Source organism: Camellia sinensis, chromosome 4 (assembly GCF_055761805.1).
Source record: "Camellia sinensis isolate YWXY chromosome 4, ASM5576180v1, whole genome shotgun sequence".
In the NCBI taxonomy this organism is placed as follows: domain Eukaryota; kingdom Viridiplantae; phylum Streptophyta; class Magnoliopsida; order Ericales; family Theaceae; genus Camellia; species Camellia sinensis.
The window spans coordinates 63951627-63979290 of NC_138964.1; the positions used below are offsets into that span (position 1 = coordinate 63951627).

Sequence of the window (27664 nt, forward strand, 5' to 3'; positions counted from 1 at the left end):
AGTCCAAGCCCCTAGAAGTACCTCTCCAAATTCTTTGTGATACATGACATTGAAAAAAGAGATGTTCAATGGTTTCGGCCGCATTCGCAAATCAATCACACTGGATTGGGAATATCTCTTATCTTTAACTATCATCTCACAGATACTATATTATGAAGACACTTCCACACGAATACTGCCCATTTAGAGGGAATTCAAGATTCCCAGAGTTTTTTCCAAACACAAAAAACAGTTGCATTCACACCACGTAAATCTTATAATCCTTATTTATCTCCGTACCTCAGAACTCAGAAAAAATACTTTCCATATACAAAATAAAAATAGAGCAGATTGTTTGAATACAAAAATAAAGCAGATTGTAAAAATAAGGCAGATTGTTTGAATACAAAATAAAAAAATCAAACTTTGAATATTTTCATAATATTCCTTTAAACCATGGTTGCTATATCCACCAAAACTATTCCTTTAACATAACCTATGACCACCAAAACATTCAATTAAGATTCTAATAATAGATTCACCCATAGATTTGTATCAATATAAGCATGAATTGCAAATCGAATCATGACCTGAATCGCAAACCGCAAGATTCTAATAATAGAGCAAGCATCTAATACAAAAGTCAAACTTTTGAACAACAAAAAACATGAGTTGGACAAAAAAAATGCAAATAAATAAAGTGGCTTACATAAAGGACAATTGACAAAAAATTAAAATTTACAAAATATTATCTAACTGGATCCAAAGTATCAATTCCAACAGATGTTGGACTCGAATGAGAAAGGATTAAGAGGATCATGGAATTGATGTGAGGGGTCAGGTATGGATATATTTCTAGGAGATCCAAAGGAGTCTTCCAATGTATAGTTATGGGTCCAATAGAATTCATAGGTACTAGGAAAAAAACCCCTATCAAAAGATCACTTCAAGACCACCACACTAAACACATCTAAATTCAAATAAAAATTAGGAAAAGGCAATACTTACACGTTCTATGGCTTCACGCTCCTCAGGTGTAACTGTTACAGACTGGCATTGCTGCAGCAAGCTGTCCCAGTACGTTACTGATAACATATTAACAGCAAATTAGGACCGTGAACATTCATAACTATCATTTAAATGAATATAACCAACCAGAGAACATACCCCTCTCCACCTTCAACAGGTTCATTGATCAGGCGAACAAAATTAGCCTGGTGCTCCTGAATAAGCCTCATCAGGTGAGGGTTTTGCTTCCCTAGCTCCTGAAGCATGGGCTGTCAATAAGAAGAGTAACTGAGGCTGTTTAGGGTGGGTTTTTTTCTTCTTTTTTTTTCAGAAGAAAAATGAAAAATAAAATGTTCACATTTTTAAATGTTAGATGGACAAACAAAAAGACTGGCTGCAGAGTGGCGGATAAGAACCTGCAAAATTTGTGGATTGGCCTGCACCATAGCTCGCAAAGCTTGGAACTGAAATAGGAAATTGAAATGTTTATTAGTTTGATTTATTTGTTAATACAATCAGTGTTCATAAAATTTGTTGGTGTGTTTAAAAAAAACAAAATCAATGTTCTTAAATTTTCTGTGTCTTCATTTTGTGTGTTTAAAAACTGTGTTCTTAAATTTTTGGTGTGTGTTTAAAAAATTCAATGTTCTTCAATAATTCAATGTTCTTAAACAGTTTGGGATTTTTTCTCATCTCACTTTGTTAAGCTTTTTTTTTTTTTTTGTGTATAAATTCAGTGTTTTCAATGGTAATACCATCTTGAACCCGAACCAGAAAACCCAGCAGCACAAACCCATGAAATGGATAGCTCAAGAAAACCCAACTGTCGATTCAGTTAAAAAATGGAAGAACATCTCAGACCCATTCAAACAAACACGTAATGGGTGTGACTTCTAATTCTCAATGATAGAGTCTTTTTCCCCTTTTTCTTCCAAATTTCTCAGCAACCAAACTTATACTACACAAAAGAAATAAATAGAATGAACGACATAAACTCATTCAGAATAGATTTCAGAATAAATCTGGAAAGCATAGATTTCAGAATAAACAACTATGTTAACCACTCAAGAACTCGAGGAGGCTTATAAGATTTCCATGAAAAAAATGATTCAAAAATTTCAAATCAAAGGGTTGCGAATTGAAGCCAGTCGGAGAGAAGGGAGAGATAAAGAAGAGGAACAAAGAGGGATTGAGATAAATAGAAATGAGAATCTCACCTAAAATATTTTTCTGCTTTCTTCGCAAGCCTTTGAAGGCAAAATTTGAAATCGCAATTCAAAGCAAAGGGTTGCGAATTGAAAGAATATTAAAAGAATAACAATAAAAATAGCAGCGATATCAAGAACAAAGTGGCTGGCAGCTTAAATTTGTAAGCAGGACCACTGAATGGTCCAGCTAAGATAACTTCATCATACATAAAGAGTAAGGTAAAGATTTAGAAATGAGAAGACTTTAACCTAAACCACTTAATAGAAAATCATTAGTTCATAACTGAATTTAAACCAGTAACAGACAATTTTAACCATCCACCAATTTCTTGATGATTAAAGAGAAGATTCAGTAATGCTCAAGGATATGCAAATTAATTACACCTGAGACATATGAGATGGGTTCTGAGGCAGCTGATGAAAAATCAAGTCCTTCACCACCAGCCATGATTCCAATCATTGCAATCTTAACCTGCAGAAGACAAATAACAAATTATTACCAACCTGCAGAAGACAAAATGCCTTGAATCTATTTCTTTTCTTTTTATTTTCCAATAAGTTACTTGTCCATTCCAATGGATGCAACCATAAGCAAGCAAACCTAGGATAATCACATAAAAATTAAGATATCAAAAAGGATGTGCACATAACATGTTGCACTAACTCCAGCAGAATGTCAGTTTTTAACAAATAACTGATTATGCTGTCTACACAATGTTCAAACCCTCCAAAATGACTATTAAGCTTGTAAACATCATAGTAGGGTACATCATATTTGATTGTACAATGTGTTTGAGAATTAGTATTTGATGGTGGGGTAAGGCTGTGAAGACGAAAATTAAGCCACCATAGTAGGGTAAACTAAAAAGATGGGGAAGATGTGATAAAAGGGAAAGTAACAAATTCTTTAATGGTGACAGATTTTGAAGGCATTATACCTCAAACTCACCATGATAAATTCATACCTTCAAATAAGATTAATAAAATCCATTTTATTTTAAAACGAAACTCTATAAGAGGCCATCATAAATAATTTTTAAAATCTCAAAAAAATGTGTACTAAAAACCAAAAAACCATTATTCAACCACTATTTAGAGCAGTTCTATCTCCAGCAACAAACCACTGTTCAGCAAAGCAGTTCTATCTCCAGCAACAAACACTAACAATCCATTATTCAACAAACCACTACTCAACTGATTTGATAAAATAGTTCTATCTTATTTTATGTTCTATCTACAACATAAAATTTGAACAAAAATAAAAATTACAAATAACAGAAATTAGAGAGTTGTAATTCATAAAATTTTATGTTCTAGCGTATGCCCGTGCCTGAAGGCACGATATAAATAATTTTGTGATCAACATACAGTTGTAATTCATACGTATCATATTAAAATTTATTATGAAGTCTGTAATTTTTTTGACAAAAATATTGAAAAAATATAAAGAAATACTATTCTTTTTAAAAAATTGTAACAATTTTACTTGTATCTTAAGTTTTATAAAACTCAAATAAAATAACAACGAAATAATCCAAAACTCCGGTGATGTAAGTCACAAAGAAGCACCGAAATACTCCCACAGCCGGCAAACAAATAATTATTCTATTATTTATATCCATTGGTATATATAATACTACCAAATATATAGCGATCCCGGGTTTACCCTTGTTGTACAGTGATCCGGACATGTGTCCGTGGATGTTGGTAGTTGTTTATTATCATGTTTGCATCCTCTTTACTTTGTATATTGAGTTATAAGATGTGTTGGGCAGGTTTGTTACAGGTTGGTTGTGTTTAGGAGCCTAGTGTTGCTGCCCAGATTTTTGGACCTTCGCTCGAGCGAGGAGTTGGTCGCTCGAGCGAGAGTGAGGTTCGTGCGAGTGTTGCGTCTGGTTCTGGACCTGAGAGTTGCCTTTCTTGGCTCGAGCGAGCTTCCTTCGCTCTAGCGGTCTGGGTTTTTCTTCGCTCGATCGAGAACTTCTTGGCTCGAGCGAGAGTTTTCTGTGTCTAGTCGCTCGAGCGACAAAGGCTTCGCTCGAGCGAGCGTGTTTTATATTAGCGGACAGTAGCGATTTTGAACTTCAGTTTTTCACTTCTTTTTTTGATCAAACCCTAAATCCGAGACTTTCTCTCTCTAAACTTACACCCTCTCTAAGATTCGATCTCCCTAGAGTGTGAATCTAGCCTAGAGCCTTTGTTAAAAAGATAGAGGGCGTTGAGAGCTTTGATTTAATCTGAAAAAGTTTGGATTTGGAGCAAGTTGATCTTCGAGTCTTCATCTCCTTTTTGGCTTAAACTTCGAGGTAGGGATACCCTACTCCTCTCTATGGATTTTGTCTTTAAATTTTGGTATTTTGAGATGTTGGGCTTGGCTTGGTAATTTTGTGAAAGTTTGGGGCTTTTGTGTGAATTTTACAAAAGTTGGGGTTTTATTCATAATAAACCTAGATGCATGTTTGGCATAGAGAAATGGAATTGATGTTAAATCATTGATGAAAATGGGACCTAAGGGTTGAAATGGTAATTATGGAAAATGGCCTAATTACATTGTTTGATTAATTGGGATAATTAATGGTGAGAAATGAGGAAATGAAATGTTGATTGAATATCCATTTGTGCATTTATTTTCTGTTTAGAAATAACTGCTTGGGCTATCGGTGGAGGATAGTCGTGATTGTTGTAGACAATGCATGATGATTAGGCAAACTGAAACTAATCAATGAAGTGTGTCATGGAACTTGACGGTTGATAGAATACATTAACTATATGTATTGAGTGATTGTATATAGAACCCATGTGTTTGTATACGTTATGTGTAGAGGAGGAGATGGGGGATGTACTCCGCGGTTTAGGGGAAGATAGGGGATGTACCTCTAAACCGGATAGTGTTGGGAGAAGATAGGGGATGAACTCCGTAGATACAGCTCATATGCTTGTCTAAAGAAGTGAAGATAGAGCTCATATGCTTATCTTTGTGATGTGGGGATATAGCTTTTATGCTTATCTGTGGATATTGTTGTTATACATATCTGTTGGGAATGTGGGTAGTGCTTATATGCCTACCCGTTGAAAAAGGGAAAATGAAAGGAAACTTGGACTCATAAGTCGTATGACATAAATATGTGATTTATGTGATTGTATCAGTGTTGGCCATCTATCAATTGCTAATATTTTAGTCATTGTTCATGGTTGGTTTAGTATATTTCTACTGGGCTGTGGCTCACCCTATATGGGAATATCATTTTCAGGTACAGGTAGCATGCCACCTCCAAGGACATAGCTGGGAGGCTAGAGGCGGACATACTTTAGTCGCTTAACTTTTGATGTATTACATGTAACTTCAAGCCAAGGGCTAAATGTGTAAACGAGTTAGTACTCTTTTGTTGTAACCAAGTGTTAACTTGGAAAGCTGTAAGCCCGTAGGGCATTTTGTTTTGATGTTAACATGTAATACTCATGTAATGGAACTCTGTTGAATAAAAGAATGTGGTTAGTTTATATGTAAATGCATGTCTTATCTGATGGGTTTAATGTTGTTATTTTGAGGGCGTTACAAAATAAATAATTATTATGTTGTTTAAGAATTTCAATTTAGTAGTTTGTCCAACAAACAATAAAAGCAAAATAAATTAAGATTTTAAAAATAAAAATAATAATAAACACAATGAATTTGACTATAGGAATAAAGGAACACAATAATAGAGGAAAACTCAATAACAGAGGAGACAACACATTGTATCTAACTAAAAAAAATACAACAAAGAGTAATCAAGATAATCCGGAAAAAAATTCTGAAATCAACAAAGAGTCAAATAGACAGAATAGGGAGATAGCTTCCAAGGACTCACATGAGTTATTGAAATTCTGAAATTAACATGAGATAACACATGAGTTATTGAAATTCTGTTTCCTTTATTTTAGCATGAGTTATTAACTATAGCGATCCCGGGTTTATCCTTGTTGTATAAGTGATCCGGACATGTGTCCGTGGATGTTGGTAGTTGTTTATTATCTTGTTTACATCCTTTCTTACTTTGTATTTGAGTTATAGGATGTGTTGAGCGGGTTTGTTACAGGTTGGTTGAGTTTAGAAACCAAAACTAGTTGCCCAGATTTTTGGCCTGTACACTCGAGCGGAGGTGTTGGCGCTCGAGCGGAGATTACACCCATTTAGTATTTTCCTGTGCAGCGTTGTACGCTCGAGCGTAGGGTTGGGAGCTCGAGCGGAGGTCTGGTTCTGCAAATGTGCTGGGCGAGTGCATTCTGCGCTCGAGCGGGAGGTTGGCCGCTCGAGCGGAAGTCTGTGAGTGGCCGCTCGAGCGGGGTGTTTTACGCTCGAGCGGAGACCTGGGTTAAAGTCCCGAAATTGTGACTTTTCAAATCACTTTTTCACTTTCTCTTCTCTCTCTTACTTTTCCAAAATCACCATTGTTGAGCCTCTCACTCTAGACTCTACCTTCTCTCTAGGTTTTGATCTAGTAGGAGTGATTTACTCACCTTTGGCCTTTATAAAAAAGTTGTTGATCGTCGAGGGCTTCATTTTAATCTGAAAATCTCGGGTTTTGGAGCACGTTGGGTTTTGTCGTCTTCTCCTTTGGGACTCCGAATTTGAGGTAGGGATATCCTACTCCTCTCTATGGGTTTTGTCTTTAAATTTTGGTATTTTGAGATGTTGGGCTTGGTTTGGTAATTTTGTGAAAGTTTGGGGTTTTATTCATAATAAACCTAGATGCATGTTTGGCATAGAGAAATGGAATGATTGTTGAATCATTGATGAAAATGGGACCTAAGGGTTGAAATGTTAATTATGGGAATTGACCTAATTACATTGTTTAATTAATTGAGATAATTAATTGGTGAGAAATGAGGAAATGAAATGTTGATTGAATATCCATTTGTGCATTTATTTTCTATTTTAGAAATAACTGCTTAGGGCTATCGGTGGAGGATAGTCGAGATTGTTATAGACAATGCATGATGATTAGGTAAACGGAAACTAATCAATGGAATGTGTCATGGAACTTGACGATTGATAGAATACATTAATTGTATGTATTGTGTGATTGTATATAGAACCAATGTGTTTATATACGTTATGTGTAGAGGAGGAGATAGGGGATGTACTCCGCGGTTTAGGGGAAGATAGGGGATGTACCTCTAAACCGGATAGGTATTGGGAGGAGATAGGGGATGAACTCCGTAGACAGAGCTCATATGCTTGTCTAGAGAAGTGAAGATAGAGCTCATATGCTTATCTTTGTGAAGTGTGGATACAGCTTGTATGCTTATCTGTGGATATTGTTGATATACATATCTGTTGTGAAGTGTGGATATTGTGGTTATACATATCTGTTGTAGAGTGTGGATACAGCTTGTATGCTTATCTGTGGATATTGTTGATATACATATCTGAGAGAATGTGGATATAGCTTTTATGCTTATCTGAATGTGAGATATAGTTTTTATACATATCTGTGGAAATGATGATAGAGCTAGCATGCTTATCTGTTGAAAAAGGGGAAATGAAAAGTAATTGGGACTTGTAAGTCGTTGACATAAGTATGTAATTTATGTGATTGTATCAGTGTTGACCAACTATCAATTGCTAATATTTTAGTCATTGTCCATGGTTGGTTTAGTGTATTTCTACTGGGCTGTGGCTCACCCTATATGGGAATATCACTTTCAGGTACAGGAAGCATGCCACCTCCAAGGACATAGCTGGGAGGCTAGTGGCGGGCATAGTTTTGTCGTTTTACTTTTGATGTATTACATGTAATTTCAAGCCAAGGGCTTAATGTGTAAACGAGTTAGAACTCTTTGTTGTAACCAAGTGTTAACTTGGAAAGCTGTAAGCCTGTAGGGCATTTTGTTATGATGTTAACATGTAATACTTATGTAATGGAGCTCAATGAAATAAAGGAATGTGGTTAGTTTAATGTTATTATTTTGAGGGCGTTACAACTTGGTATCAGAGCGTACCGGGTTTGAATACTTTGGGTACGTGGGAAGTGATTAGGATCACAATGGGTTTGTCTCGCTTGATAGAGACGTAGATGTAGTACCATATGCTATGTGTTTATTTGATAACATGCTTATGTGACTATGTGGGTATGGGATTTAATTTCTGGGATATTGATTGGATCCTTGAGTTTCTGGGAGTCTTGTTGGAAAAGCACTTGATCAATGCTGTTTCTAACCGGAACTCTAGTAACGCCTCGGGACTATTATTATCCGGAAATGAAATTCGTAAGTGCTTATGTGTTTATGTGCTTATGTGGAGTGAATTACACTTGTCCATGCATTAGGACGTGAGTGTTTAGTTTCGGCACACCTATGAATGTGCTAACGTTCTGTGTTGCCTTTATTAGGATGTCAGGACGAGGAAGAGGTGCTAGGCGTGGTAGACCTGCGAGGCAGGAAGTACCGTTACAGGGTGAGATTCCGGCAGTGCAGGAGGGAGTTGGGCAGGCCAATGTGGCCGAGCCAGTAGGTCAGCAGGCTATGGGTGCCTTGGCCAGAGAGATAGCAGGAGCTTTGGGTATTCTTAGAGCTGGGAATCAGGCAGCTGAGGCAGGGCCTTCCTTCTTGAAGAGGGAGTTCTTCCGGTGTAATCCGGACGAGTTTATCGGGGATCCTAAAGAGCCGCTTAAGGCAGATGAATGGCTCGAACAGACAACGAAGACGTTTGAGATGCTTGGCATCGAGGACGGAGCACTGAAAGTGACCTTGGCATCCTTCCAACTGAAGGGAGATGCGGGTCAATGGTGGAAGTACGAGAAAGCTCGTGTTGGTGGTACTTGGGAGGCGTTTGTGAATGCTTTTCAGGAGAGGTTTTTATCAGCAGCAGCTAGGGAGAAGCTGAGGGATCAGTTTAGCCGGCTTAATCAGCAGGGCTTGTTAGTGGCCGAGTTTGAGGCTACTTTTACCAGTCTGTCTAGGTTTGCACCTGAACTGGTGGCGTCTGAGGAACGCCGTTGCTATGAGTTTGAGCGGAAGTTGAGGCGGGGCCTCAAGTTGAGAATTGGTGGGTCTTATATCCGAGAGTATAGACACCTAGTGGATGCTGCAGCTCATATGGAGCTTATGATGCAGGAGGAGGATGAGGGCCAGAGAGGCTCCAAGAGGAGCCAGGATAGTCAGAGTGATGGCAGGAGACAGAAGGGTAATAACCCTCAGCAGTCTCAGGGTGCAGTCTCTAGATCGACCTTTCCAGTGCCTAGTGTAGGCTCGGGGAGAGGCAGTCAGGGAGAATTCACTTGTTACAAGTGTGGCCAGCTGGGTCACAAGGTGTCTGTTTGCCCGCAGAAGGGTGGGAGTCAGAAAGCTGCTTCTTCTTCAGCTAGATCGCCGAGTCAGAGTTTGGGCAGGGGCCAGCTCTTGACTTGTTATCAGTGTGGACAACCTGGGCACATGAAGAGGTTTTGCCCACAGTTGAGTGCCACTTCGGGAGCGTCTGGTTCTAGACAGACGCAGGGTTTTCAGCCAGCTCAGTCTGTGCAGGCCTCGAGGGCCAATCCGGGAGCTTCGTCATCCCAGTCTGTGCAGCAGTCTTTTGCTCCGAGAGGTGAGCAGGTAGACCAGGGGCCTACGGGGCGCGTGTATGCTGTTACCGCGCAGGATTTAGTACCGGCTCCATCAGTAGTGAGAGGTACTTTTCTGTTTTGCAACTCAGTTGCTAATGTGTTGATAGACACGGGTGCATCTCATTCTTTTGTATCTGCTGCATTTGCATCTGTTTTGGAATTGGAGTTAGCACAGTTAGCATCTCCTATTTGTGTGGTATCGCCTTTGGGTGGTGAGTTGATTCTGAAACAGGGTGTTAGGGGATGTGATATAGAGGTCGCCGACTATAGGCTTCCTTTTCCGTTTGTTGTCATGCCCATGAAGGGTTTTGATGTTATTTTGGGTATGGACTGGTTATCGTCATACCGGGCTGTTATTGATTGCTACCGCCAGAGGGTTACATTGTGTACCTTGAGCGGGGAGTGGTTCCATTTCTTGGGAGACCGGGTTGGTAGTGTTTTGCCACCGGGGTATGATTCGCGAGGGCGAAGTGAGCTTAGTAGTCTACTTGCTAGCTCTGAGAGTGGTGAGAGTGGTGAGACCCAGGTTGTGTTACCGAGGGTGGTTTGTGAGTATTCGGATGTCTTTCCCGAAGATCTTGTTAGTTTGCCACCTCACCGAGAGATAGAGTTCTCTATTGATTTAGTGCCTGGTACGGCGCCGATTTCTATGGCACCTTACCGTTTTGCTCCAGCAGAGTTGGTTGAGTTGAAAGTTCAGCTCCAGGAATTGCTTGATAAGGGCTTTGTTCGCCCTAGTGTTTCACCGTGGGGAGCACCAGCACTCTTTGTTAAAAAGAAAGATGGTGCCTTGAGATTGTGTATAGATTACCGGAAGTTGAATCGGGCTACGGTTAAGAATAAGTATCCTATGCCCCGTATAGATGATTTGTTTGACCAGTTGAAGGGTTCCCGTTGTTTCTCTAAGATAGACTTGAGATCGGGTTACCATCAGTTGAGGGTCAGGGAGGAAGATATTCCTAAGACGGCATTCCGTACGCGGTATGGCCATTACGAGTTTCTGGTGATGCCATTCGGACTTACCAATGCACCGGCAGTCTTTATGGACTTGATGAACCGGATTTTCCGGGAGTTCTTAGATCGATTTGTGGTTGTCTTTGTGGACGACATCCTTATCTATTCGTATTCTGAGGAGGAGCACGAGGCACACTTGAGAGTGGTGCTTGAGTTACTTAGAGCCCATAGGCTGTATGCCAAGTTTGGGAAGTGTGAGTTCTGGCTGAGGGAAGTCAAATTCTTAGGCCACGTGGTATCCGGGGAAGGGGTGTCTGTTGATACGTCCAAGGTTGAGGCAGTGCAAGATTGGGCACAGCCTAAGAGTGTGTTTGAGATCCGCAGTTTTCTGGGATTGGCTGGGTATTACCGTCGGTTTGTGAAAGATTTCTCCAGGTTAGCGTCACCATTGACTAGACTGACTCGGAAAGGAGTCAAGTTTGTGTGGAGTGAGGCTTGTGAAAAGTCGTTCCAAGAGCTGAAAGTTAGATTGACCACCGCTCCGGTATTGATTATTCCGGAGAGAGGGTTGGGTTATGCGGTTTATTGTGATGCCTCACGAGAGGGTTTGGGTTGTGTGTTGATGCAAGAGGGGAAAGTGGTAGCTTATGGCTCACGTCAGTTGAAAATACACGAGAAGAATTACCCCACACACGACCTAGAGTTAGCAGCTGTGATCTTTGCCTTGAAAATCTGGAGGCACTACCTTTATGGTGAGAGGTTCGAGGTATTCTCGGATCATAAGAGTTTGAAGTATCTGTTTACACAGAGAGACTTGAATCTGAGGCTGAGGAGATGGATGGAGTTCATCGAGGATTATGATTTTGAGTTGCATTATCATCCGGGAAAGGCCAATGTTGTGGCCGATGCCCTTAGTAGGAAGACCATTAGTGATGTTGCTAGTATAGCCATCCGGGAATGGGTGATGTTGGGAGCACTTGGCGAGTTTGATTTGCTACTGGGCGAATCTGTTGAGGCTGCGGCCTTGTTTTCTGTCGTTGTGCAGCCTACACTTGTGATTAGAGTGTTAGAAGCACAGAGAGGTGACCTTGAGGTAGAATCCCTCCGAGAGAAGATCTCCAGTGGGAAAGTTGAGAAGGGTTTGACGGTGTATCCCGACCTGAGTGTGAGATACCGAAACCGTTTGTTTGTACCGGAGTCTTGCCGAGAGGAAGTACTCCGAGAGTTTCATCATTCGCGCCTTGCGGTGCATCCGGGAGGTACTAAGATGTATCAGGATTTGGGTCGCCAGTTTTGGTGGCGGGGTATGAAGAGAGATGTGGCTGTTTTCGTATCGAAGTGCCTTACTTGCCAGCAAGTGAAGGCCGAGCATCAGAGGCCAGCGGGTTTGTTGCAACCCTTGCCTATTGCCGAGTGGAAGTGGGAGCATGTCACTATGGACTTCGTTGTAGGCCTTCCGAGGACTCAGCGGGGTAGTGATGCTATTTGGGTGGTTGTAGACCGGTTGACTAAGTCGGCGCACTTTATTCCTATGCGCGTGAGAGATTCAGTAGATCATCTTGCCGTTGTGTATGTTCGGGACGTAGTGCGATTGCATGGGGTCCCAGTGACGATTGTCTCAGATAGAGATCCTCGTTTTACTGCTAGGTTGTGGCAGAGTTTGCAGAGTGCGTTGGGCACTAAGTTGACCTTTAGTACGGCTTATCATCCTCAGACTGACGGGCAGTCCGAGCGTACTATTCAGATCCTCGAGGATATGCTTCGGGGTTGTGTCCTGGATTTCAGTGGGACGTGGGAGAGGCACTTGCCATTGGTAGAGTTTGCCTACAACAATAGTTTTCAGTCTAGCATCGGTATGGCACCGTTTGAGGCCTTGTATGGCCGACCGTGTAGGTCTCCAGTTTGTTGGGCCGAGGTGGGTGATGCACCTTTGTTGGGTCTGGAGTTGGTTAGGGAGACGACGGAGAAAGTTGAGCTTATCCGTAGGAGGCTTGTTACAGCCCAGAGTCGACAAAAGAGTTATGCCGACCGTAGGAGGAGGCCTTTGGCGTTTGAGGTAGGTGATCATGTCTTTCTGAAGATATCACCTAGGCGAGGTTTGATGAGGTTTGGGAAGAGTGGGAAGTTATCCCCTCGGTTTATTGGTCCTTTTGAGATCCTTGAGAGGATTGGTGAGGTTGCTTATCGGTTAGCCTTACCACCGCAGTTGTCCGGAGTACATGACGTATTTCATGTGAGTATGCTTCGGAAGTATGAGCCAGATCCATCACATGTGTTGGATTGGACTGATTTAGAGGTAGATGAGGATGCCTCGTATGAGGAGAGACCGGTTCGGGTCTTGGATAGGCGGGATCAGGTCCTGCGTGGCAAGACCATTCCTTTGGTGAAAGTCTTGTGGAAACATCACGGAGTGGAGGAAGCCACTTGGGAACGTGAGTTGGAAGTCCGAGAGAAATATCCGGACTTGTTTGTTGATATGTAATCTTATATTTAAATTTTACATTTTTGTTGAACTTAAGAGCTTTTATATATGTCTTAAGTTGTGAAACATTGAAAATGTTTTGATTATTGGAAGTATGTTTTGGAACTTGCCTCATATGGAAGTTGAATGTAACATTATATGTGTTAAGTATATTGTTGAAGTTGGAAAGATAGTGCATAATGTTGATGCATGTTGAAAATACATATGTTGTTTACACATTGTGATATGTCTCTTGTTTAAGGGATGGGATGACCGGTAATGGGTCGAATTGTTGAATGTTCAAGTGTAACATTGTTTAAAATGGAGAAAACTTGTTTTTGAAAACTTGTGTTTAATTTCGGGGACGAAATTCTTTAAGGGGGGGAGGTTATAGCGATCCCGGGTTTATCCTTGTTGTATAAGTGATCCGGACATGTGTCCGTGGATGTTGGTAGTTGTTTATTATCTTGTTTACATCCTTTCTTACTTTGTATTTGAGTTATAGGATGTGTTGAGCGGGTTTGTTACAGGTTGGTTGAGTTTAGAAACCAAAACTAGTTGCCCAGATTTTTGGCCTGTACGCTCGAGCGGAGGTGTTGGCGCTCGAGCGGAGATTACACCCATTCAGTATTTTCCTGTGCAGCGTTGTACGCTCGAGCGTAGGGTTGGGAGCTCGAGCGGAGGTCTGGTTCTGCAAATGTGCTGGGCGAGTGCATTCTGCGCTCGAGCGGGAGGTTGGCCGCTCGAGCGGAAGTCTGTGAGTGGCCGCTCGAGCGGGGTGTTTTACGCTCGAGCGGAGACCTGGGTTAAAGTCCCGAAATTGTGACTTTTCAAATCACTTTTTCACTTTCTCTTCTCTCTCTTACTTTTCCAAAATCACCATTGTTGAGCCTCTCACTCTAGACTCTACCTTCTCTCTAGGTTTTGATCTAGTAGGAGTGATTTACTCACCTTTGGCCTTTATAAAAAAGTTGTTGATCGTCGAGGGCTTCATTTTAATCTGAAAATCTCGGGTTTTGGAGCACGTTGGGTTTTGTCGTCTTCTCCTTTGGGACTCCGAATTTGAGGTAGGGATATCCTACTCCTCTCTATGGGTTTTGTCTTTAAATTTTGGTATTTTGAGATGTTGGGCTTGGTTTGGTAATTTTGTGAAAGTTTGGGGTTTTATTCATAATAAACCTAGATGCATGTTTGGCATAGAGAAATGGAATGATTGTTGAATCATTGATGAAAATGGGACCTAAGGGTTGAAATGTTAATTATGGGAATTGACCTAATTACATTATTTAATTAATTGAGATAATTAATTGGTGAGAAATGAGGAAATGAAATGTTGATTGAATATCCATTTGTGCATTTATTTTCTGTTTTAGAAATAACTGCTTAGGGCTATCGGTGGAGGATAGTCGAGATTGTTATAGACAATGCATGATGATTAGGTAAACGGAAACTAATCAATGGAATGTGTCATGGAACTTGACGATTGATAGAATACATTAATTGTATGTATTGTGTGATTGTATATAGAACCAATGTGTTTATATACGTTATGTGTAGAGGAGGAGATAGGGGATGTACTCCGCGGTTTAGGGGAAGATAGGGGATGTACCTCTAAACCGGATAGGTATTGGGAGGAGATAGGGGATGAACTCCGTAGACAGAGCTCATATGCTTGTCTAGAGAAGTGAAGATAGAGCTCATATGCTTATCTTTGTGAAGTGTGGATACAGCTTGTATGCTTATCTGTGGATATTGTTGATATACATATCTGTTGTGAAGTGTGGATATTGTGGTTATACATATCTGTTGTAGAGTGTGGATACAGCTTGTATGCTTATCTGTGGATATTGTTGATATACATATCTGAGAGAATGTGGATATAGCTTTTATGCTTATCTGAATGTGAGATATAGTTTTTATACATATCTGTGGAAATGATGCTAGAGCTAGCATGCTTATCTGTTGAAAAAGGGGAAATGAAAAGTAATTGGGACTTGTAAGTCGTTGACATAAGTATGTAATTTATGTGATTGTATCAGTGTTGACCAACTATCAATTGCTAATATTTTAGTCATTGTCCATGGTTGGTTTAGTGTATTTCTACTGGGCTGTGGCTCACCCTATATGGGAATATCACTTTCAGGTACAGGAAGCATGCCACCTCCAAGGACATAGCTGGGAGGCTAGTGGCGGGCATAGTTTTGTCGTTTTACTTTTGATGTATTACATGTAATTTCAAGCCAAGGGCTTAATGTGTAAACGAGTTAGAACTCTTTGTTGTAACCAAGTGTTAACTTGGAAAGCTGTAAGCCTGTAGGGCATTTTGTTATGATGTTAACATGTAATACTTATGTAATGGAACTCAATGAAATAAAGGAATGTGGTTAGTTTAATGTTATTATTTTGAGGGCGTTACATTAACATGAGTTATTTAACAGGAAATCAACACCTTGCACACCATGTATCGAGCAACAATTGTATTTATACCCGTAACGCTAATTATAACTGCCATTTATCTTTCAGTGAATATTTAAACATGAGACCATGTTATCTTGAAGAGAAAAATCTACAGATGATGGTTAGTTTGTTACAAAACAATTACTTACCAAGTCAATGTGTTTTGTTTTATTCATTGTTTAATTACTAATTTTATTATTGGTGCTTTTCTGCGTTTGCATTGTGATTTGTAGGATGTATAATATGAAAAAATTGATAAGGAAGTTTCCACACAATAAATGGTAAAACAGGGGGTAAAAAGGAAAATGTGACGTTTGAATTCTAGAGTCATTAACTTCTGTGCAAAATAAAATCCTTGACTGCAGAAACTAAGAATGGGAAGATTATGAATTAAAAAAACTTAGGAAACTGAGATCACATAATGCAATAGCAATATAGCATTAACCAGTTTAGTTTGTTATCTATTGAAAGGAAAGCACAAAATAAACTCACTTGTTATCATGCCAGCCACCAAAGTGGCTCATACAAATATGAATAGCCTCCAACACCTGTAAAAATAATTAGCAAATATAATAAACGTATGTTCATCCAACTTCAAAGTGGAAAATTGAACAATTTAAGGCAGACTATACAATAAGTGACACTTAAAAAAAAAGAAAAAAAAGATTATACAATAAGGCAGACTAAACATAATCTATGTTTTGGCCATTACCGTAGCCAAAAAAAATGACAGAACATAACAATATATTGAGAATGGAAAAAGAGCTCTCTCTCTCTCTCTCTCTTCTTTTGTGGTTGTTCAGGGGACCAAGAGAATTTGAGCAAAGCTCACACTTCAATGATTGTGTCAAATCAGTGATGAAGTTATGATTTTCCACTTAAATAAACTTTGCCTTTTAGTAATGGAAACACAGATTTTAACACAAATTTGACTGAGTTACACCGTGTGTTCCATTGATTTTGTGTTCGATTGTGTTCAAATTGACTGAGTTACACCGTGTGTTCCATTGTGTTCAAATTGATTTCAGAATTTGATTCAGAATTTGATTACAGGAAGTCAAATTTGATTTCAGAATTTCATGACTACAGGAAGTCAAATTTGATTTTGTGATTTCAGAATTTGATGACTATAGGAAGTCAAATTGTTATATATAATACTATGCGTTCCAATTCCCCACACATTTAACTCCAGTTGCGGTTATAATTCATTCAACAACACTTTCTTTGTCTTTCTCTTAGCATAGCATGATTTCAGAATTTAACACATATTTAACACGTGATTTCAGAATTTGTAACGCCCTCAAAATAATAACAATAAACCCAACAGATAAGACATGAATTTACATTTAAACTAACCGCATTCCTTTCATTCATTAGAATTCTAAGACATAAGTATTACATGTTTAACCTCATAACAAAATGCCCTACGGGCTTACAGCTTTCCAAGTTAACACTTGGTTACAACAAAGAGTTCTAACTCGTTTACACATTAAGCCCTTGGCTTGAAATTACATGTAATACATCAAAGTAAAACGACAAAACTATGCCCGCCACAAGCCTCCCAGCTATGTCCTTGGAGGTGGCATGCTTCCTGTACCTGAAAATGATATTCCCATATAGGGTGAGCCACAGCCCAGTAGAAATACACTAAACCAACCATGGACAATGACTAAAACATTAGCAATTGATAGTTGGTCAACACTGATACAATCACATAAATTACATATTTATGTCAACGACTTACAAGTCCCATTTACTTTTCATTTTCCCTTTTTCAACAGATAAGCATGCTAGCTCTATCATCATTTCCACAGATATGTATAAAAACTATATCTCACATTCAGATAAGCATGAAAGCTATATCCACATTCTCAACAGATATGTATAACTACAATATCCACAGATAAGCATACAAGCTATATCCACATTCTACAACTGATATGTATATCAACAATATCCACAGATAAGCATACAAGCTATATCCACACTTCACAAAGATAAGCATATGAGCTCTATCTTCACTTCTCTAGACAAGCATATGAGCTCTGTCTACGGAGTTCATCCCCTATCTCCTCCCAATACCTATCCGGTTTAGAGGTACATCCCCTATCTTCCCCTAAACCGCGGAGTACATCCCCTATCTCCTCCTCTACACATAACGTATATAAACACATTGGTTCTATATACAATCACACAATACACACAATTAATGTATTCTATCAACCGTCAAGTTCCATGACACATTCCATTGATTAGTTTCCGTTTACCTAATCATCATGCATTGTCTACAACAATCACGACTATCCTCCACCGATAGCCCAAAGCAGTTATTTCTAAAACAGAAAATAAATGCACAAATGGATATTCAATCAACATTTCATTTCCTCATTTTTTACCAATTAATTATCCCAATTAATTAAACAATGTAATTAGGCCATTTTCCATAATTACCATTTCAACCCTTAGGTCCCATTTTCATCAATGATTCAACAATCATTCCATTTTTCTATGCCAAACATGCATCTAGGATTATTATGAATAAAACCCCAACTTTTGTAAAATTACACAAAAGTCCCAACCTTTCACAAAATTACCAAACCAAGCCCAACATCTCAAAATACCAAAATTTAAAGACAAAACCCATAGAGAGGAGTAGGATATCCCTACCTCAATTTCGGAGTCCCAAAGGAGAAGACGACAAAACCCAACGTGTTCCAAAACCCGAGATTTTCAGATTAAAATGAAGCCCTCGACGATCAACAACTTTTTTGTAAAGGCCAAAGGTGAGTAAATCACTCCTACTAGATCAAAACCTAGAGAGAAGGTAGAGTCTAGAGTGAGAGGCTCAACAATGGTGATTTTGGAAAAGTAAGAGAGAGAAGAGAAAGTGAAAAAGTGATTTGAAAAGTCACAATTTCGGGATTTAAACCCAGTCTTACGCTCGAGCGTAAAACACCCCGCTCGAGCGGCCACTCACAGACTTCCGCTCGAGCGGCCAATCCCCCGCTCGAGCGCAGAATGCTCTCGCCCAGCACTTTTGCAGAACCAGGACTCCGCTCGAGCTCCCAACCCTACGCTCGAGCGTACAACACTGCACAACAAGATACTGGATGGACGTAATCTACGCTCGAGCGCCAACACCTCCGCTCGAGCGTACAGGCCAAAAATCTGGGCAACTAGTTTTGGTTTCTAAACTCAACCAACCTGTAACAAACCCGCTCAACACATCCTATAACTCAAATACAACGTAAGGAAGGATGTAAACAAGATAATAAACAACTACCAACATCCACGGACACATGCCCGGATCACTATACAACAAGGGTAAATCCGGGATCGCTATAACCTTCCCCCCTTAAAGAATTTCGTCCCCGAAATTAAACACAAGTTTTCAAAAACAAGTTTTCCTCCATTTTAAACAATGTTACATTTTAACATTCAACAATTCGACCCATTACCGGTCATTCCATCCCTTTAACAAGAGACATATCACAATATGTAAACAACATATGTACTTTCAACATGCATCAACATTATGCACTATCCTTCCAATTTCAACAATATATTTAACGCATATAATGTCACTTTCAACTTCCATAAGAGGCAAGTTCCAAACATACTTCCAATAACCAAAACATTTTCAATGTTTCACAACTTAAGACATATATCAAAGCTCTTAAGTTCAACAAAATGTAAAATTTAAATATAAGATTACATAACAACAAACAAGTCCGGATATTTCTCTCGGACTTCCGACTCACGTTCCCAAGTGGCTTCCTCCACTCCGTGATGTTTCCACAAGACTTTCACCAAAGGAATGGTCTTGCCACGCAGGACCTGATCCCGCCTATCCAAGACCCGAACCGGTCTCTCCTCATACGAGGCATCCTCATCTACCTCTAAATCGCTCCAATCCAGCACATGTGATGGATCTGGCTCATACTTCCGAAGCATACTCACATGAAACACGTCATGCACTCCGGACAACTGCGGTGGTAAGGCCAATCGATAAGCAACCTCACCAATCCTCTCAAGGATCTCAAAAGGACCAATAAACCGAGGGGATAACTTCCCACTCTTCCCAAACCTCATCAGGCCTCGTCTAGGTGATATCTTCAGAAAGAAATGATCACCTACCTCAAACGCCAAAGGCCTCCTCCTACAGTCGGCATAACTCCTTTGTCGACTCTGGGCTGTAACAAGCCTCTTACGGATAAGCTCAACTTTCTCCGTCGTCTCCCTAACTAACTCTGGACCCAACAAAGGTGCATCACCCACCTCGGCCCAACACACTGGAGACCTACACGGTCGGCCATACAAGGCCTCAAACGGTGCCATACCGATGCTAGACTGAAAACTGTTGTTGTAGGCAAACTCTACCAATGGCAAGTGCCTCTCCCACGTCCCACTGAAGTCCAGGACACAACCCCGAAGCATATCCTCGAGGATCTGAATAGTACGTTCGGACTGTCCGTCAGTCTGAGGATGATAAGCCGTACTAAAGGTCAACTTAGTGCCCAAGGCACTCTGCAAACTCTGCCACAACCTAGCAGTAAAACGAGGATCTCTATCTGAGACGATCGTCACTGGGACCCCGTGCAATCTCACTACGTCCCGAATATACAGGTCGGCAAGATGATCTACCGAATCTCTCACGCGCATAGGAATAAAGTGCGCCGACTTAGTCAACCGGTCTACAACCACCCAAATAGCATCACTACCCCGCTGAGTCCCCGGAAGGCCTACAACGAAGTCCATAGTGACATGCTCCCACTTCCACTCGGCAATAGGCAAGGGTTGCAACAAACCCGCTGGCCTCTGATGCTCGGCCTTCACTTGCTGGCAAGTAAGGCACTTCGATACGAAAACAGCCACATCTCTTTTCATACCCCGCCACCAAAACTGGCGACCCAAATCCTGATACATCTTAGTACCTCCTGGATGCACCGCAAGGCGCGAATGGTGAAACTCTCGGAGTACTTCCTCACGGCAAGCCTCCGGTACAAACAAACGGTCTCGGTATCTCACACTCAGGTCGGGATACACCGTCAAACCCTTCTCAACTTTCCCACTGGAGATCTTCTCTCGGAGGGATTCTACCTCAAGGTCACCTCTCTGTGCCTCTAACACTCTAGTCACAAGTGTAGGCTGCACCACGACAGAAAACAAGGCCGCAGCCTCAACAGATTCGCCCAGTAGCAAATCAAACTCGCCAAGTGCTCCCAACATCACCCATTCCCGGATGGCTATACAAGCTACATCACTAATGGTTTTCCTACTAAGGGCATCGGCCACAACATTGGCCTTTCCCGGATGATAATGCAACTCAAAATCATAATCCTCGATGAACTCCATCCATCTCCTCTGCCTCAGATTCAAGTCTCTCTGTGTAAACAGATACTTCAAACTCTTGTGATCCGAGAATACCTCGAACCTCTCACCATAAAGGTAGTGCCTCCAGATTTTCAAGGCAAAGATCACAGCTGCTAACTCTAGGTCGTGTGTGGGGTAATTCGTCTCGTGTATTTTCAACTGACGTGAGCCATAAGCTACCACTTTCCCCTCTTGCATCAACACACAACCCAAACCCTCTCGTGAGGCATCACAATAAACCGCATAACCTAACCCTCTCTCCGGAATAATCAACACCGGAGCGGTGGTCAATCTAACTTTCAGCTCTTGGAACGACTTTTTACAAGTCTCACTCCACACAAACTTGACTCCCTTCCGAGTCAGCCTAGTCAACGGTGACGCTAACCTGGAGAAATCTTTCACAAACCGACGGTAATACCCAGCTAATCCCAGAAAACTGCGGATCTCAAACACACTCTTAGGCTGTGCCCAATCTTGCACTGCCTCAACCTTGGATGTATCAACAGACACCCCTTCCCCGGATACCACGTGGCCTAAGAATTTGACTTCCCTCAGCCAGAACTCACACTTCCCAAACTTGGCATACAGCCTATGAACTCTAAGTAACTCAAGCACCACTCTCAAGTGTGCCTCGTGCTCCTCCTCAGAAGATGAATAGATAAGGATGTCGTCCACGAAGACGACCACAAATCGGTCTAAGAACTCCCGAAAAATCCGGTTCATCAAGTCCATAAAGACTGCCGGTGCATTGGTAAGCCCGAATGGCATCACCAGAAACTCATAATGGCCATACCGCGTACGGAATGCCGTTTTCGGAATATCCTCATCCCTGACCCTCAACTGGTGGTAACCCGATCTCAAGTCTATTTTAGAGAAACAACGGGAACCCTTCAACTGGTCAAACAAATCATCTATACGGGGCATAGGATACTTATTCTTAACCGTAGCCCGATTCAACTTCCGGTAGTCTATACACAATCTCAAGGCACCATCTTTCTTTTTAACAAAGAGGGTCGGTGCTCCCCACGGTGAAACACTAGGGCGAACAAAGCCCTTATCTAGCAATTCCTGGAGCTGAACTTTCAACTCAACCAACTCTGCTGGAGCAAAACGGTAAGGTGCCATAGAAATCGGCGCCGTACCAGGCACTAAATCAATAGAGAACTCTATCTCTCGGTGAGGTGGCAAACTAACAAGATCTTCGGGAAAAACATCCGAATACTCACAAACCACCCTCGGCAACACAATCAGTGTCTCATCACACTTACTACTCTCAAAGCTAGCAAGTAGACCACTAAGCTCACTTCGCCCTCGCGAATCATACCCCGGTGGCAAAACACTACCAACCCGGTCTCCCAAGAAATGGAACCACTCCCCGCTCAAGGTACATAATGTAACCCTCTGGCGGTAGCAATCAATAACAGCCCGGTATGACGATAACCAGTCCATACCCAAAATAACATCAAAACCCTTCATGGGCATGACAACAAACGGAAAAGGAAGCCTATAATCGGCGACCTCTATATCACATCCTCTAACACCCTGTTTCAGAATCAATTCACCACCCAAAGGCGATACCACATAAATAGGAGATGCTAACTGTGCTAACTCCAATTCCAAAACAGATGCAAATGCAGCAGATACAAAAGAATGAGATGCACCCGTGTCTATCAACACATTAGCAACTGAGTTGCAAAACAGAAAAGTACCTCTCACTACTGATGGAGCCGGTACTAAATCCTGCGCGGTAACAGCATACACGCGCCCCGTAGGCCCCTGGTCTACCTGCTCACCTCTCGGAGCAAAAGACTGCTGCACAGACTGGGATGACGAAACTCCCGGATTGGCCCTCGAGGCCTGCACAGACTGAGCTGGCTGAAAACCCTGCGTCTGCCTAGAACCAGACGCTCCCGAAGTGGCACTCAACTGTGGGCAAAACCTCTTCATGTGCCCAGGTTGTCCACACTGATAACAAGTCAAGAGCTGCCCCCTGCCCAAACTCTGACTCTGCGGTCTAGCTGAAGAAGAAGCAGCTTTCTGACCCCCACCCTTCTGCGGGCAAACAGATACCTTGTGACCCAGCTGGCCACACTTGTAACAAGTGAATTCTCCCTGACTGCCTCTCCCCGAGCCTACACTAGGCACTGGAAAGGTCGATCTAGAGACTGCACCCTGAGACTGCTGAGGGTTATTACCCTTCTGTCTCCTGCCATCACTCTGACTATCCTGGCTCCTCTTGGAGCCTCTCTGACCCTCATCCTCCTCCTGCATCATAAGCTCCATATAAGCTGCAGCGTCCACTAGGTGTCTATACTCTCGAATATAAGACCCACCAATTCTCAACTTGAGGCCCCGCCTCAACTTCCGCTCAAACTCATAGCAACGGCGTTCCTCAGACGCCACCAGTTCAGGTGCAAACCTAGACAGACTGGTAAAAGTAGCCTCAAACTCGGCCACTGACAAGCCCTGCTGATTAAGCCGGCTAAACTGATCCCTCAGCTTCTCCCTAGCTGCTGCTGATAAAAACCTCTCCTGAAAAGCATTCACAAACGCCTCCCAAGTACCACCAACACGAGCTTTCTCGTATTTCCACCATTGACCCGCATCTCCCTTCAGTTGGAAAGATGCCAAGGTCACTTTCAGTGCTCCGTCCTCGATGCCAAGCATCTCAAACGTCTTCGTTGTCTGTTCGAGCCATTCATCTGCCTTAAGCGGCTCTTTAGGATCCCCGATAAACTCGTCCGGATTACACCGAAAGAACTCCCTCTTCAAGAAGGAAGGCCCTGTCTCAGCTGCCTGATTCCCAGCTCTAAGAATACCTAAAGCTCCTGCTATCTCTCTGGCCAAGGCACCCATAGCCTGCTGACCTACTGGCTCGGCCACATTGGCCTGCCCAACTCCCTCCTGCACTGCCGGAATCTCACCCGGTAACGGCGCTTCCTGCCTCGCAGGTCTACCACGCCTAGCACCTCTTCCTCGTCCTGACATCCTAATAAAGGCAACACAGAACGTTAGCACATTCATAAATGTGCCGAAACTAAACATTCACGTCCTAATGCATGGACAAGTGTAATTCACTCCACATAAGCACATAAACACAAGCACTTACGAATTTCATTTCCGGATAATGATAGTCCCGAGACGTTACTAGAGTTCCGGTTAGAAATAGCATTGATCAAGTGCCTTTCCAACAAGACTCCCAGAAACTCAAGGGTCCAATCAACATCCTAGAAATTAAATCCCATACCCACATAGTCGCATAAACATGTTATCAATTATGCACATAGCATATGATACTACATCTAAGTCTCTATCAAGCGAGACAAACCCATTGTGATACTAATCACTTCCCACGTACCCAAAGTATTCGAACCCGGTATGCTCTGATACCAAGTTGTAACGCCCTCAAAATAATAACAATAAACCCAACAGATAAGACATGAATTTACATTTAAACTAACCGCATTCCTTTCATTCATTAGAATTCTAAGACATAAGTATTACATGTTTAACCTCATAACAAAATGCCCTACGGGCTTACAGCTTTCCAAGTTAACACTTGGTTACAACAAAGAGTTCTAACTCGTTTACACATTAAGCCCTTGGCTTGAAATTACATGTAATACATCAAAGTAAAACGACAAAACTATGCCCGCCACAAGCCTCCCAGCTATGTCCTTGGAGGTGGCATGCTTCCTGTACCTGAAAATGATATTCCCATATAGGGTGAGCCACAGCCCAGTAGAAATACACTAAACCAACCATGGACAATGACTAAAACATTAGCAATTGATAGTTGGTCAACACTGATACAATCACATAAATTACATATTTATGTCAACGACTTACAAGTCCCATTTACTTTTCATTTTCCCTTTTTCAACAGATAAGCATGCTAGCTCTATCATCATTTCCACAGATATGTATAAAAACTATATCTCACATTCAGATAAGCATGAAAGCTATATCCACATTCTCAACAGATATGTATAACTACAATATCCACAGATAAGCATACAAGCTATATCCACATTCTACAACTGATATGTATATCAACAATATCCACAGATAAGCATACAAGCTATATCCACACTTCACAAAGATAAGCATATGAGCTCTATCTTCACTTCTCTAGACAAGCATATGAGCTCTGTCTACGGAGTTCATCCCCTATCTCCTCCCAATACCTATCCGGTTTAGAGGTACATCCCCTATCTTCCCCTAAACCGCGGAGTACATCCCCTATCTCCTCCTCTACACATAACGTATATAAACACATTGGTTCTATATACAATCACACAATACACACAATTAATGTATTCTATCAACCGTCAAGTTCCATGACACATTCCATTGATTAGTTTCCGTTTACCTAATCATCATGCATTGTCTACAACAATCACGACTATCCTCCACCGATAGCCCAAAGCAGTTATTTCTAAAACAGAAAATAAATGCACAAATGGATATTCAATCAACATTTCATTTCCTCATTTTTTACCAATTAATTATCCCAATTAATTAAACAATGTAATTAGGCCATTTTCCATAATTACCATTTCAACCCTTAGGTCCCATTTTCATCAATGATTCAACAATCATTCCATTTTTCTATGCCAAACATGCATCTAGGATTATTATGAATAAAACCCCAACTTTTGTAAAATTACACAAAAGTCCCAACCTTTCACAAAATTACCAAACCAAGCCCAACATCTCAAAATACCAAAATTTAAAGACAAAACCCATAGAGAGGAGTAGGATATCCCTACCTCAATTTCGGAGTCCCAAAGGAGAAGACGACAAAACCCAACGTGTTCCAAAACCCGAGATTTTCAGATTAAAATGAAGCCCTCGACGATCAACAACTTTTTTGTAAAGGCCAAAGGTGAGTAAATCACTCCTACTAGATCAAAACCTAGAGAGAAGGTAGAGTCTAGAGTGAGAGGCTCAACAATGGTGATTTTGGAAAAGTAAGAGAGAGAAGAGAAAGTGAAAAAGTGATTTGAAAAGTCACAATTTCGGGATTTAAACCCAGTCTTACGCTCGAGCGTAAAACACCCCGCTCGAGCGGCCACTCACAGACTTCCGCTCGAGCGGCCAATCCCCCGCTCGAGCGCAGAATGCTCTCGCCCAGCACTTTTGCAGAACCAGGACTCCGCTCGAGCTCCCAACCCTACGCTCGAGCGTACAACACTGCACAACAAGATACTGGATGGACGTAATCTACGCTCGAGCGCCAACACCTCCGCTCGAGCGTACAGGCCAAAAATCTGGGCAACTAGTTTTGGTTTCTAAACTCAACCAACCTGTAACAAACCCGCTCAACACATCCTATAACTCAAATACAACGTAAGGAAGGATGTAAACAAGATAATAAACAACTACCAACATCCACGGACACATGCCCGGATCACTATACAACAAGGGTAAATCCGGGATCGCTATAGAATTTAACACACATTTAACTCCAGTTGCGGTTATTTTAGCATGAGTTATTAACATGACTACTCTTTAATTTTTACTCAAGGCATGGTGTAAAAAACAGGAAATCAGTCAACCTGAGTCAATTTTATTATTCTGAAATTCATCTCTGGAGTGATAAACTAACCCAGCAGAATTTTAAGGCACAAAGTCAGAATTCAAGGCAGCAGAGTTTTAAGGCACAAAGTCACAAATGTATGAGTTTTAACCCAGCAGAAATCACCTGAGATATGAAACTAAAAACTAAGAAACAATAAGGAAATTATTTACACTTGAATAGAGAGAGGGGAGAGAGAGCACAATGTAGGCCCCCAAAGGCTCAAATGTTGAAGAAATGAAGCCCCTTTCCACAATTACCAGAAAATCCTTCAATGATCAACCTAGAATAAACAATGAAAAAATACAAATGAACAAATAATGGAAAAATACATTCACATTCATGATCTGTCTATCTCTCGCATCTAAATCTTCCTCAATTTTCAATAACATCTCTCAACCCTAACCCTAATTCCTTATTTATCCATTTCCCAGATCCCCAATTTCTCTCTCTCTCTCGCTCTCTCTCTCTCTCTATATATATATATATAGATATATGTGTGTGTGTGTGTGTGTGTGTGTGTTTGTACCTATCAGTTTTGGTCGTGGTGGTTATGGCGTGTGTGAAGAGGGTTAACAGATCGGCGTCGATGGCGTTCGCACCGGACCCCCCCATACATGGCGGCGAGGACGATGGCCTTCGTCGGTGAATCTCGAGATCTTCGAGGTCGATTTCCAGTCCGACAATCGTGAGCTCCCCGTTGTCGGCGATTTAATCGGAAGAATAAGCAACACTATCATTTGCACAAACAGAACCAGCAAGAAATCTATCAGACAAAAACCTCACAACCCGACAGAGAGAGAAGGAGAGAGGTAGATATCAAGGACTGGGAGCAGCGTCGGGAGCTAGCGAAGATGGAGGGTAGGAAAGAAGAAGAACCGTTGGATGAGAGAGGAAAGGGTAAGGGATTTAGGCAGACGTGAGAGAGAGAGTAGAAATTGTTTGGGCGGTAAAAAAATTGATGACAACCGTTGGATATTGATTGGGGATTATCTCAGCCATTGGATTAAAATGTATCTCACATACATTTTAAGACATTTTCAAAAAACCTCTT

At 41.4% G+C, this 27664-nt stretch overlaps 1 long non-coding RNA gene across 1 annotated transcript; it reads right to left on the bottom strand.

Annotated features, from left to right (window-relative positions):
- Positions 1 to 912: 912 nt before the first annotated feature.
- Positions 913 to 27509, bottom strand: LOC145823356 (uncharacterized). Its single transcript, XR_014365639.1, has 6 exons — positions 27140 to 27509; positions 16149 to 16204; positions 2205 to 2667; positions 1404 to 1451; positions 1147 to 1256; positions 913 to 1064 (listed from the first exon to the last, which is right to left on the bottom strand). It is a non-coding gene; the product is annotated as an uncharacterized LOC145823356 (long non-coding RNA).
- Between the last annotated feature and the right edge of the window lie 155 nt (positions 27510 to 27664).